Consider the following 13637-nt stretch of genomic DNA (forward strand, 5'->3'; position numbering starts at 1 on the left):
AAGAGGAAGACCGAGAATAAATTATTTCAACCAAATAAAAGAAAAGGTTTAGGTCGTGTCATACCAGAAGGTTAAGGAATTGGCAGAGGACCGGACGAGTTAGAGATTGCTACACCGAATATAAAGAATAGAAGAAGAATTGTTCGAATTGGGACGTTAATTTTTAATTGTGAACCAACTTAAATTTAAAGTGACTGCAAGCATCACATTAAAATGAGTACTCTTAAAAACAAATTAACTCCACTGTCTAACGAGTTTGAAATTAGGAAAGCACTTAAATACTAAAAGTGGTCCCGACATGTGCTTGCAAGTTTTGCCATTTTCTCCGTGTCGACTAATTTCGCGTAAGTAATTGTTCCACTTAAAGTTCTCTTAAGTCTGACTTTGCATAATTTAGGCATTTAAAAGATGACGTTTGAGAAGGAACAATTATAGTACCTAGCACATCGCCTTGAACAGAATCCAGATAAATTAATAAACTGCATTACCTATAATACTTGTCTGGAAGAGATCGCGCTTTAGCGATAAGACCGGCTATCTGCCTCTACATTAAATCAATTGGTTTTTTTTTTATTTTATATTAATGTATTTATGTATTTTATTATGTTTCTTTTCTTTTGTATCTTGTACAAAAGTGTGCCACTAAATAGTACCTATTCTAACTATCTACTTCCATTCAATTTTCCTAACTTGATACCCTCCTGATTGATCCTCAAGATACTCCAACAAATACTCAATATACCATCCGATAGTTATTTGTGACACCGAAATTTAATAATGAAAGATTTGATTACTATCTCACCTATATTACTCTAAGACCTCGCTTCACACAGTTAATTAAAACATACGAGTATTACAATGCATTTATTCGAACTTTAAGATACGTCAATTAAAAGATCTAGAAACAATATGGATTAGATATTTAAGTGTCAAATGTGACGTTTCCTCAAAGGAAAACTTCACTTTTGACACTGACACATCTAATCTATTAATTGACGTATCTTAAAGTTCGAATCGGGCACATGAGCTATTCATCATCATCATCTCAACCATAACACGTCCACTGCTGAACATAAGCCTCCCCCTTGTTATGGGGGGTGAATGCCATAATCGCCACGCTTGGCAGGCGGGTTGGCGATCGCAGTCGAGTACACCGAATTTGAGGGACGCTGCTGCCCGTCCACCGGTGGTCTTGGACGTAGTTTAAGGACATACCCGGGTATGAGCTATTAGAAAAATATATCGAAATAAGCCTCCAAACGTGGCCTCCAAATGACATCGTACTTAGACTAGTTAAATTATAAATTGAGTCAACATTTAAGTTTCCTGAAGTAGGTACTTGATTCTATTGGCTCAAGAGAAATTCTTCAGTGAATTGTCCAAATGGAGATAACCAATTCATGAGATCAAATTTGATATCCATTTGACGGTAACTTATTTGAGTTTGATTAGATTACGTTTGATGATTTTGGGGACTCAAAGTAGCATAATTTAGTAAGGGTTGCTAAGTTTGAAGTGTTTCTGATTGATTCGTTTCCTAGTAGAATGAACTTCCATTTAAATAATTCATGTCCATCATGGGAAGGAGATCATCAAATCATATCATGGGAAGGAGAGGTCTTGAAAGTGAAGTGAGAGGTCTAGAAATTCTAGAAACACGAACCAAAACACCATCAAAAGAAATGGAAAGGCATCTAGTGAAAACATATTTATAGGCTGGAAATTGAACTGAAAATTTTACTGAAGGCAGTTAATTATAATAAACCTCATGTCTATCCAACAAGCGAATCAAAAATGCAACGCATGTGAAAACACTTACCTACAATGAGAACGGGAGGTATCGGCGGTCAAAAGATAGCAAACATCCGATGAAGAATATGTAAATGTATGGAATTATATCTAGTCTTCTTCTTCTTCTTTAGGTGCCATATCCTCTACGGATGTCGGCTACCACAGTCCAGAACTCTTCTCTATTTGCAGCTTTTCTGTCTAGCGTGGCAGCGTCGATTCCCGTCCAACTCCTAAGGTTATCCATCCAAGTTATTTTTTTTTCCTTCTGCCCCTCTTTTCTCTCTTTTTTCTCTGTTTTTTATATCTAACTAGTAGAAATTTGAATAATCCAAAATATTTCCTTTCCGAAGCCAACATTATAAACGTCATTTTAAACTTCAATGCAAAATATTTAACCTCATTTAAACCAACCTCACGTCTATCCAAAATTTAAAGCCAGTCAAAAATGCAATGCCAGTGGCATACTACAATGGGACGGTCAGTATGGGCAGTGAAAATATCACAATCATCCGACGAAAAAAATGTATGAAAGTGTCTAGTACAATATTCCAAAATATTTCCTTTCCGAAGCCAAAATAGATGTCACTTTATTTATAGATTTTAAACTTTAATGCAAAAGATTCACCTCATTTAAACCAACCTCACGTCCATCGAAAATTTAAAGCGAGTCAAAAATGCAATGCCAATGCAATAATGCCACTACTGCCAGTGAACATACTACAATGGGAACTGGAGGTATCGGCGGTGAAAAGATCACGTAATCCATTACTAGGTGCGCGTGACTCTTGCGTTGGGCCGACGGGGTAAAGGCCGAAACATACCTGCCGGGGGTGAAATGTTTTATGTCTTTACATAAATTTAAAATTTTGCTATCCGTACATAACTAGGCGTAGCTCACTCCGCGATTTCGTCGCTTTCCTACAGGTAGCTAAAAGTACATCAGTTCGACCCCAATTTTGGGGTTTGCCATAAGCCGCGCGTGGCGCTGTCGCCACCTAGCGGCCATATCTGTGCTGATCGTGACAGACGCGTTTTGTTAGAGAGTGAGTCTTCTGTACCTAGTACTATTATTTATTCTGTGACATAAACCTTTATCTTCAAGGTTATTAAAAATATTATCATGATTTATTTTAAACTGTATTATGTCTTAGATAACAATTTAAGGTCAAACGAGCTATCCATAAAAGGGCATTTTCATTTTAACTTGTACTCTAAACGTCTAACCGTCCCATTCCAGTCAGAAGTCAGTCTTCCGTCAGTTTAGTGACGATTGCCAACCGGCCGTTAATGGTGCAGTCGCCATCAGATATATCGGAGCAGCCTAGGCGCTCACAAATATCTGAGCAACGCCTCTATTGTCAAGGCGTTAGAGTGCTTGTTCAGATATTTTTGAGCAACTCGGCCGCTCCGATATATCTGATGGCGACTGTACACAGACTGTAAACAGTTAAGTGAGAATGCCCAATGCCTGGCAATCCTGAGATTTCTGCCTTTTAAATTCCTGGAGCGAAAGTTGCATGGGGTGTGGTCCAGCCTTTACATTCTTATTGCGCGAGTGCAACCGAGCCTATTAGTTCCAAATTTTATAAGTTAAAAAAAACCGGACAAGTGCGAGTCGGACTCGCCCACCGAGGGTTCCGTACGTTTTAGTATTTGTTGTTATGGCGGCAACAGAAATACATCATCTGTGAAAATTTCAACTGTCTAGCTATCACGGCTCGTGAGATACAGCCTGATGACAGACTGACGGACGGACAGCGGAGTCTTAGTAATAGGGTCCCGTTTTACCCTTTAGGTACGGAACCCTAATTAGCGTTCCGCAGTACTGGCTTTGAATTGATTCTCCTTGTCATTTTAAGGATGACTCACGCTAGACCGGGCCGTGTCCGGTCCGGAGCTACCGGCGCTTACTTTTCACCATGACAAGTGATCACGTGATCCTTTCCATAGAAAACGATGCCCCGGAAGCTCAGGCCCGGACCCGGCCCGGTCTAACGCGAGTCATCCTTTATTCGGGACGCATTCGAAATAGCACCTTTGCCGTCAGTAATTTTATTTATCCGCCTTTGCATTGAGGAAGAGGATCCTGCGAGCGCTGCTCAAACGTTTGGAAGCTCAAGCTGAATTTTCAGTCAGCGTTATTCAGTGTTGCCAACTTGGCATAAATGATGCCAGATCTGGCATATTTTCACTAGCTTTGGCACCAAAATTTTCCATTTAGCATCTGGCATATTTTTTTGCATAATTTAGTCTTATAGTCTAAGGCAAGTTTGCACCAACTTGGCAGCAATAATATACACCCATCGCCTTATGTGGTTCATATTTTCATATGAATTTTGACTTTTGTGGACGGATGGACGTCAACGGACTGTATAAAGTTGGTCAAGCCGACCTTGTCAGTAGAAAAAGGTGGTAAATTTGAAAAAAGAGTGTGTTTTTTTAAAGTGTCTAATTTCAAGTGGTATTTTAGCATTTTTTTAGCATAGGAGTTTCAAAAATCTTTGGCATAATTGTGGCATAATCTATTAGTCTAGCATTTTTTCAAAATCCGAGATGGCAACACTGGCGTTATTACGATTGCGTACGTGGGGCAATCGCGAATTTGCGAAGATATTTACGTGTGATGTCTATTTTTATCTTCTTGCCACCATGATACCTACTAAAAAATTTAACTTTATGTTGATTTGTTTTAATATTAATAATAAGCCTATATACGTCCCACTGCTGGGCACAGGCCTCTCAAGCACGAGAGGGTTTGGGCTACAGTCCCCACGTTGTCCCCATGCAGGTTGGGGACTTCACATACATTGAATTTATTCGCGGATGTATGCAGGTTTCCTCACGACGATTTGTCTTCAAAGGATTAAATTTACAATGGGGTTGAAGGAATTGTTTAAGGCCAGCCACCCAGGTGTACAATAGTTATTTGTTTTATAAGGGGGCAAAGTTGTTGTTTAACCGCTCGTGCTAATATTGATACCCGAGCAAGCGAAAGATTCCAAAATTGAACCACGAGCGTAGCGAGTGGTTCGAAAAAAGGAATCTTGAGCGTTGCGAGGGTTTCAAAGCACGAGCGGTTAAACAAAATTTGCCCCCGAGTGAAATACAAAATTTTTCACCACACCAACCCGAAGCAAATATTAAATGTAAAATATCAAACAAAATCAAACCAAATCAAATCCAAATGAATGTTATTAAATATTTATCATCCAAAGTCATCATTTAAAAGTAAATTCTACCAGCAAACATAAGAAAACAACTCAAAATTTGCATTTGATTGCTTTGCCTCACATGTGGATAAAATGCAACTTTGCTATTCGTTTTCGAAGTACAAAGTAAGCCTTTCCGAGCTGGTGTGGTGAAAAACATTATTTCTAAGAAAAACTTTTATTACTATAGAAAACTTTCGAAAAGAGTTCTATACAAAAAAAAACATACAACAGAATTGATAAACTCCTTCTCTGAGATTTGATAGCAATTTATCGTATAATTTCGGTAAAATTAAAACTCATATTGCATAAAATCACCGAATAATGGGCTTTGTGAGAAGGATAAATGATTCATGCTTTTTGTGAGTATGCATTTGCCACTAAACGCAAGTAGAAAGTAGCATATATTATGTAAGAACTCGCAATAAAGACTAATCAAAGTGTAAACAGGGCCTCAGCCCTCAATGTGCAGGCCTGCCACCTTATCCGTATGCCACACGTACCCGTATTGTTACAACTTTAGTTTTAAGTTAGTGATAAGTTAAGTCCCCACCGAAAATCAGCGCTGCGGCTTACCGTCGTAGCATTACGCTGAGTGGGGGTCCTATGTCGATATAAAATTTGTAATGTAACTGGTTGGTTGACGTAAATAAATGTATATTCTTTCTTCTTTCTTTCTTCTTTCTATTGACCTAACTGCGATACAGAATCCGCGAAAAAAGAGTTTCCTAAAATCTCATCACGTGATTTATGGCAGGTACTTTACACTTGAACCCCGAAGTTAAGTTCACCTGGTTCCGTAGAGTTTACGGGCGAAGTTCGCGAACTTACTTGATATACCCTTGTTACGGATAGGCGTTATCCTCGGCAGAGTATGGGCCCGATTCGGATTTCGAAATAGACATCTATTAGATATGTTTTAGTCATCACCAAGATACGATAACGATATGTTTAAGTTCTAACCTGTCAAATTTGATATTTGCACGATTCTGGAGATACTCTTGAACGATTTCCACAGGATATGACTTAGAGATCCAATTCGCATCTAATAGATATCTTAGGTACTCTATCTAACGTAATAGTGACATTGGTTGCCCGAATTGCGCTGCAAAAGAGAACTAGTTGATATCTAAACTATAACGTATCTAGAATGGATCTAGTATTACGTGTCGTCTCTTGTGAATATGTTGACGTTCGAATATGGCAATATGTATAAAAACTGGCCAAGTGCGAGTCGACTCGCGCACGAAGGGTTCCACTTCCTCATTGGCAAGTCAGGAGAGGCCTTCTTTCAAGTTATCTGTGGTTACGTGACATTAAGCTATGGGTTTGACCCTCGGTTACTCGTAACACGCGTTTGGTTTATTTATTTAAGGGTATAAAACGGAATAGTCACATAGGTTTCCGGGGATTTTACGATCCAGAATAGATAATGGAACCGGTACAGAAAATACACCGACTAACCAAATCGATGGTTGGTAGCAGAGGTCGGAGACCGGTATTTTTGACTCAAGAACAATCTGTGCTCATCACACAAATGTCTTTACCAGGATTTGAACCCGGGACCATCGGCTTCATAGGGTCACTACCCACTAGGTCAGACTGGTCGTCAATAATTAAATTTATAATGACACCATCACTTTGGTCGAAATGTTATCCTTATCCGCGAACCATAAAATTTCGTTCCATCTCCTTATCGGTAAGGACGAACGAAATTGGTTAGTTCGCGTTCAATCAATTAACCGGTTTTTGATTAACGAAATAATATAACGGTTTATAACGATATTAACAGGTATTTTAATACCGATACCGGTTCCGAGCCCTGGCATAGACTCCAGTGACGTTCAAACGTTGATTGAGATTAAATTTGACCCTGCTTCATGAATAGGTTAATTACCTTCAGTATCCTCTTAGCTTATTGAACTATTGATGGTACAGTCTCAAGGGAATTGAAGACTTTTTTTTATTATGTAAAATGGATATCAATATCAGTTTTACTATTTTGTAAACATTATATAACATACAACTTTTTACATTACGTAAATGTAAAAAAAAAGCAGCCGAAGCACCGCTTTATCCTCCTATAAGGCCCAGCCATACAAATGAAAACCCCAAAATTTGCCACTGAAATTTAAACCTATATCCTAAGGGATTAGAGTTGATTTTTATTTGTTTGTAAAATTAATGAAACAAGAAATGCAACTCTGTTCCAACCGAACATGGTTTAAATTTCATCGAACTGAAGAAGTACTATAAGTAGTACCTTGGGCCTTAGAAGGCTATGCTAATTGTGGATTCAACGCGAGCTTGCTATTTACTTGTGTTTACTTATTTCCCCCGTTGATAAATGATTCGCCGGCGCCGGCTAATTCATGCTGTCGGAATTCAACGGAATGTCAGATGCAGCGAAGCTGTTGTATGCCATTTACTAAGCAGAACCGAGAAGCGAAAAGCTTGGAAGTTTTTTCTTTGCTGACGAGTGTTCTGGAAATGTCTTCCTGGTTTTAAACTCGCCTTTTGTACACATATTTAACTACACAAACGGGTCTGCCGCGATATAATTTAATCGTTTTTACCTTAAATTCCGAAGCTTCAGCTGAGTTGCAAGGTCACGGAAAGAAGGAAGTCTGCTGCTGAAAGGTCGGAATTTAAGGTAAAAACAATAAAATTATATCGCGATAGACCTGTTTGTTCATATACTTAAATATATCTTCCTAGTATCAGTCGTCATTACTTTTATAAATAAATAATAAAATATGTAGGGAAAATCGTACTCAAATCGACCTAGCCCCACAGCAGTAAGCTCAAAAAGGCTTGTGGTGTGGGTACTAGACAACGAGGCTTGTGGTGTGGGTACTAGACAACGAAATCGATAAAGATATCATGGATAAATAGAATTTAACGAAACCCTCGAGTGAGAAGGTTGATATTTCACTTAATAATTATATAGTAGTGACTACTTCAAAAACACAAAGCAAAATGTATGACATGATAAAATTAATTTTATTTATTCCCCAAAAAGCTGATCGTTCACATTTTTTATATCACTTCTAATTGAAGGGTATTTTTTGTTGAATATTTCTATTGTGGTTGATCGTCTGTCATGTCAAAAGCTTGTCGAAAAATTTTCTAGAATATAAAACCATCGCCATTTTTAATTTTACTTGCTTGGTTGATTGAGTCTCGTTAAAATCTGTCTGGCCCAGTGAGAAGTGAGATGCGTTTGATTAAGTATCTTTTTTTTATACTTACTATATTAAAATATACTTACTTCTTAAGAATTCTGAGGCTTTTAAATGTCTGTTTTTTAGGGTTCCGTACCCAAAGGGTAAAACGGGACCCTATTACTAAGACTTCGCTGTCCGTCCGTCCGTCTGTCACCAGGCTGTATCTCACGAACTGTGATAGCTAGACAGTTAAAATTTTCCCAGATGATGTATTTCTGTTGCCGCTATAACAACAAATACTAAAAACAGAATAAAATAAAGATTTAAATGGGGCTCCCATACAATAAACGTGATTTTTGACCAAAGTTAAGCAACGTCGGGAGTGGTCAGTACTTGGATGGGTGACCGTTTTTTTTTGCTTTTTTTTGTTTTTTTTTTGCATTATGGTACGGAACCCTTCGTGCGCGAGTCCGACTCGCACTTGCCCGGTTTTTTTATTTCTATTCTGTAGTAAGAACAAATCTATAACAAATCTTTTTTTGATATGCCTACATAGTTTCATTGGTAGTAGTTACTACATAATTATTTAGTATGTATGTGTTTCGTTTGATTTATATAAAATACGCAAAAATAAAGCTTAAGTCTGAATACATGCTTGCTTGCTTTTACGAGTATTAACTGTTTTAATTAATAGTGTGTTGAAAAATGTCTTATGAAAAACGTGTGCTTAGGACATTACACACATCGACTTACTTATTACACAATATTATAGCCTTGATTGTAATGACCAACGTAACACGCTTGTATCATAATGTACTTACTATACCTAACATAACAACCAAGCGCTTTAACCCAATAATACCACAAACTCACAACAAATCCACAAAGATAACGCAAAAACAGTTTCCACAACAAAATTAAGAGGGGAACAATCTTTTTACGTTTCAAAATGAAACGTCAAGTTTTACTAACGATGCAAACAAGAATTAAAGTAATCAGCGAGCGCAAACAAAAAGTTGATGAATGGACTAGACCGAGCCAGGGACGGGTATTTTTGTTCTCTTTTTGAATAATCATGCAGATATGAGTAGATTTTATAGTGGAAATTTTTGAGAAGGTACAATTTTTCGTTGGTTTTTTGATTATTACACGAATCGATCTGTTGAATGCTGCAATTTGAATTAAAGTAAGGAAAAAATGTTCTCTTTTGGATTATTATTGACGAAATAGAAGAAAAGTTGATGAATGAAGAAAATTTTTTTAATAATCATGCAGGTATGAGTAGATTTTATAGTGGAGGGGGTAAACATTTTCTTTGGTTTTTCATTCATTCATTATAACACTAATCGATTTGTATGATTTGGATTGATTTGTGTCGAGTAGGGTTAATATTAGACGTGTGCGCCGCGCCGGCGCGCCGCCGCCGCCGGGCTTTTTGACCACGCCGCCGCCGCCGATAAATGATCGGCGTGAAATCGGCGTGACCTTGAGTGTTGTTAATTAGCTATTCCAAGTTGTTTTTTTGATTACAATATGGATTTTTTTGTAATATTTATGGTACAGTTGTCAAATATACATCAATCATTAATTAAATGAAACTGAATAGCCAGTTTCAGAAACTATTTGACACACCAAATAAAGTAACTGAGTAATTCTAAGTATTCACCGTCAACTGTTAACGAACGAACGAAGAATGCTGCCTTGGACAGCTAGAAGAACAAACCCCTCCATTCTCAGAGCGCTCTATATCGCCACTCAGCTCTTCCCGGCATGCCATGTGTGACCTATTAGATTCTTCGAACATATGATCCAACCCATGATGTGGAGAAACACATGAATTTAAGCCGAATGAATGGCAAACGTGTTCGAGTTGGAGCATGTGTTAGATGGTCGAACGCTATAAAGAGGTCGGCTTGCGGCAGTTTGCACCGTGCAGTTCATACGGCCTATGACCGCACGAAATGGAGACAATTACATGTTACATGTGGTCGCGATCCTCAACAATGAGAAAACTTCAACCTCAACAGTGAGCCTGGTGCTTGTACGACAAGAAAACCATTAAAAAGAAACCATAGCAGTCCACTATGTCTAGCAAATTTCAAGGATATGTGGAGTTCTGTTTTGTTAAAAAACGTAATTTTTGATTTTTAATAGTATAAGCCATGGAAAGCTTGAGATAACGGAGAGTTACGGATCGGATCGAAGGTCATTGGGACGAGGTAACCTCTTAATGCAGGCCATTCACTAGGGAAATCAAGTTATTATACCTATCCTATATTCATTTCCAAACCCCTATTTTACTCAGCATATTCAAACTATGACCAGCTACACTGACCAGCAACCTGCATTGCATCAAATTTTCAAGAAAAACAACAAATTAATTATTTTTCTTAAGAAACCTGAAAGTCAAGGTCACGCCGATTTCACGCCGAAAACACGCCGCCGCCGCCGATATCTTAGCAAACGCCGCCGCCGATCATTTTTTAATCGGCGCACACGTCTAGTTAATATTAGGCTGGAATTTGAATTACTTACAGCAAGGAAAAAAATGTGCTGTTTTGGATAATTAGTAGGTACCTAAAGAAATAGAAGAAAAGTTGATGAATGGTCTAGAGTCTAGACTCTCTAAACCATTCTAGCTTGGTCTAGACCAAGCTCGGGACGGGTATTTTTGTTTCATTTATTTATAATCATGCAGATGTGAGTAGATGGTAGAATTTTTCGTTGTTTTTTTCATTCATTTATTATAACACGAATTGCTCTGTAGTAAGGTTAATTTTATGCTATAAGTGTCCCGTTTTAATATATTTAATAGGAGACGTAATACGTCGATCCTTTTTGGAGATAAATGTTAATATATATTGACATATTGTACTGTACATAAACAAACATACAAACTAAACGCATATTCCAAATCTATTCCATCGGAAGTAAAATAAAAATACTTATTAGAAACGCTTCTTATTCTTCATCCCTTGAACACTTTTTTATTAAAAAACGTTCACAAAGACTATTAATTATTCGCCAATTAAAAGATGTTTTACTCGCTAAGACACGACCTCTGTTCGGAATCCGGTAAACCATTTACTCTTTTATGATTTATGGCTGTCTGTCTGTCCGCAAACATCAATATTGCTAACTTTTTATGACTCACCCTGAAACCCGATGCGATTTGGTGTTTTATGTTCACAGTGACCGAAACATAGTAGACTTTAAAACAGTAGTATGGTTTTGAAATACCCCTGCCGTTCGCGGGTACCCTACGTGGATAGGGCCGGATCATGTAGAAAAAGAAAGCTGTAACTACTGGAGAGGATGGGGGAGGATCGTGCTGTGAGAAGAGCGTATGTGGGGCACCCGGGCGGAAAACGTCCGTCTGGGCGTCCCAGATACCGCTGGAGTGACGAAGCCCAAAAAGACCTGTCCGCCCTCGGAATACCCAACTGGCGTGAAGTGGCGCAGAATAGGGCAGAATGGCGCTCTCTTGTGTCAGAGGCCAAGATCCTCTTTGGGTCACTGAGCCAGTGATGTAACTAGGTATCGACAACGCAGCAAGACTCGGAACTGATTTAAAAATACCGGCAAATAGCGTTTATTTTGGTTTTCCTCCGAACTTTCATAAGAACGTGAACGGTTTAAGAACTTTATTGAAACCTTAATAAATCAGTTTATTCAACGAGTGACTAAACGCCCGGCCGGCCTGGTAGTGTACCGGCCAAATAAAGACAACGACATAGGAAGGAACTGGTTTTTTTGTTCTAAACCGGTTAATTTGACAAGAACTTCATGGAAATATTCTCCTAAAAACCGGTTTAAAAATAACAGTTTTACGCATGAAACCAACATCAAAGGGTTTTGCGCCGAGTACATAATAACGGTTTGGAAATTTAACCGGTTTCCGAGCCTTGAAACGCGGGGCTAATTTTCGCTTAAGGTATATTTTGTTTTCTCTTTTTTTGTTTATTCGTGTCTATCATTATGATAAAGTCATGAGTACCGTTATCACTTTAACCTGAAATGAATAATTGCTCAGAAACCTAGTATGTAACAGGGTGGTTTAATGTTGTCCTACTGTATTAACCTCTACTATGGCGGCTATATCATGAAGCGGTCCCAGCTACATCAATATTTTGTTACAGAGAGTGACATTTGATACTTTTTTCGTTGATTCTATTAGGATTGGAATGGTTTCATAGGCCGAAATTGAATGCGAATGCCTACATATATGTTTGTATTATGTTGTTATGTACTGTAGGCATTTCAGTTTGTAATGTAGGTATATAATATATACAGCAGATGTGTGACGTCGCACAGGTAAAGGTACCTTATGGCAGTTGGCGCTTACGCTATTATTAACGCCGCTCGAATATTATTGCGGCGCTATGCGACGTAAGCGCCAGCCGCCATAAGGTAACTTTTGCCGTGGAACGTCACATATTATCTGTTGAATAAAAAAGGATTTAGAAGGGAAAATAAATGATTAACGCTACGAACGGGTCTAACGCGATTAAATTTGATTTTTTAACTTTTTAGGGTTCCGTACCCAAAGGGTAAACGGGACCCTATTACTAAGACTTCGCTGTCCGTCCGTCCGTCCGTCCGTCCGTCCGTCCGTCCGTCCGTCCGTCCGTCCGTCCGTCTGTCACCAGGCTGTATCTCACGAACCGTGATAGCTAGACAGTTGCAATTGTCACAGATGATGTATTTCTGTTGCCGCTATAACAACAAATACTAAAAACAGAATAAAATAAAGATTTAAATGGGGCTTCCATACAACAAACGTGATTTTTGACCAAAGTTAAGCAACGTCGGGAGTGGTCAGTACTTGGATGGGTGACCGTTTCTTTTTTTGCTTTTTTTTGTGTTTCTTTTGCATTGTGGTACGGAACCCTTCGTGCGCGAGTCCGACTCGCACTTGCCCGGTTTTTTATATTAAATTTGTTTAGTACGGCAAAGTTGACTCTTAAGTTTACCATACTTGTACAAGAGTCAATTTGACCTGTGCCATACTGAACGTATTAAGTACCTAGAGTCGGACCAAAAAAAGTCTGCAGCGGATTTGATAGCCCACGCAGTACGTATTATTTATTATCTACGTCATAATTTCATAGAAGTTTGACGTTTAAAATAACACGTGCACTGCGTAGTTAATCAAATCCGCTGCAGATTTTTCTTGGTCTGACTCTACTATTTTTTTTTGATATGTTCATAAAACTACCAAAAATGCAAAACTTTGGAAAACGCTCCACGTTTTGCATCATGGTATTTTATTTTAAAATCTCTCGGGAACACTTGATGAAGGCTTTTGTGTTTAAAACTTTCCATTGTTCTGCACACGGAAGCTTTTGTATGAAAATGTTAGATATTAAAAGCAGATAGCAAAAACATACATTGAGATGTTATACAAAATACTTTGCAGTTTGTACCTATCTACTTTTGCACAAAATTAGTTAAAAAAAATACGGATTTC

General features: G+C 38.2%; 1 protein-coding gene across 1 annotated transcript in view; it reads left to right on the forward strand.

Annotated features, from left to right (window-relative positions):
- Positions 1–13221, forward strand: part of LOC134665704 (uncharacterized) — a 223661-nt gene extending 210440 nt beyond the window's left edge. The window contains exon 6 of the mRNA XM_063522663.1: positions 13200–13221. The gene's annotated coding sequence lies outside the window, so the exon portion shown is untranslated. The remainder of the gene's footprint in view (positions 1–13199) is intronic.
- Positions 13222–13637: the final 416 nt, after the last annotated feature.

Source organism: Cydia fagiglandana, chromosome 7 (assembly GCF_963556715.1).
Source record: "Cydia fagiglandana chromosome 7, ilCydFagi1.1, whole genome shotgun sequence".
In the NCBI taxonomy this organism is placed as follows: domain Eukaryota; kingdom Metazoa; phylum Arthropoda; class Insecta; order Lepidoptera; family Tortricidae; genus Cydia; species Cydia fagiglandana.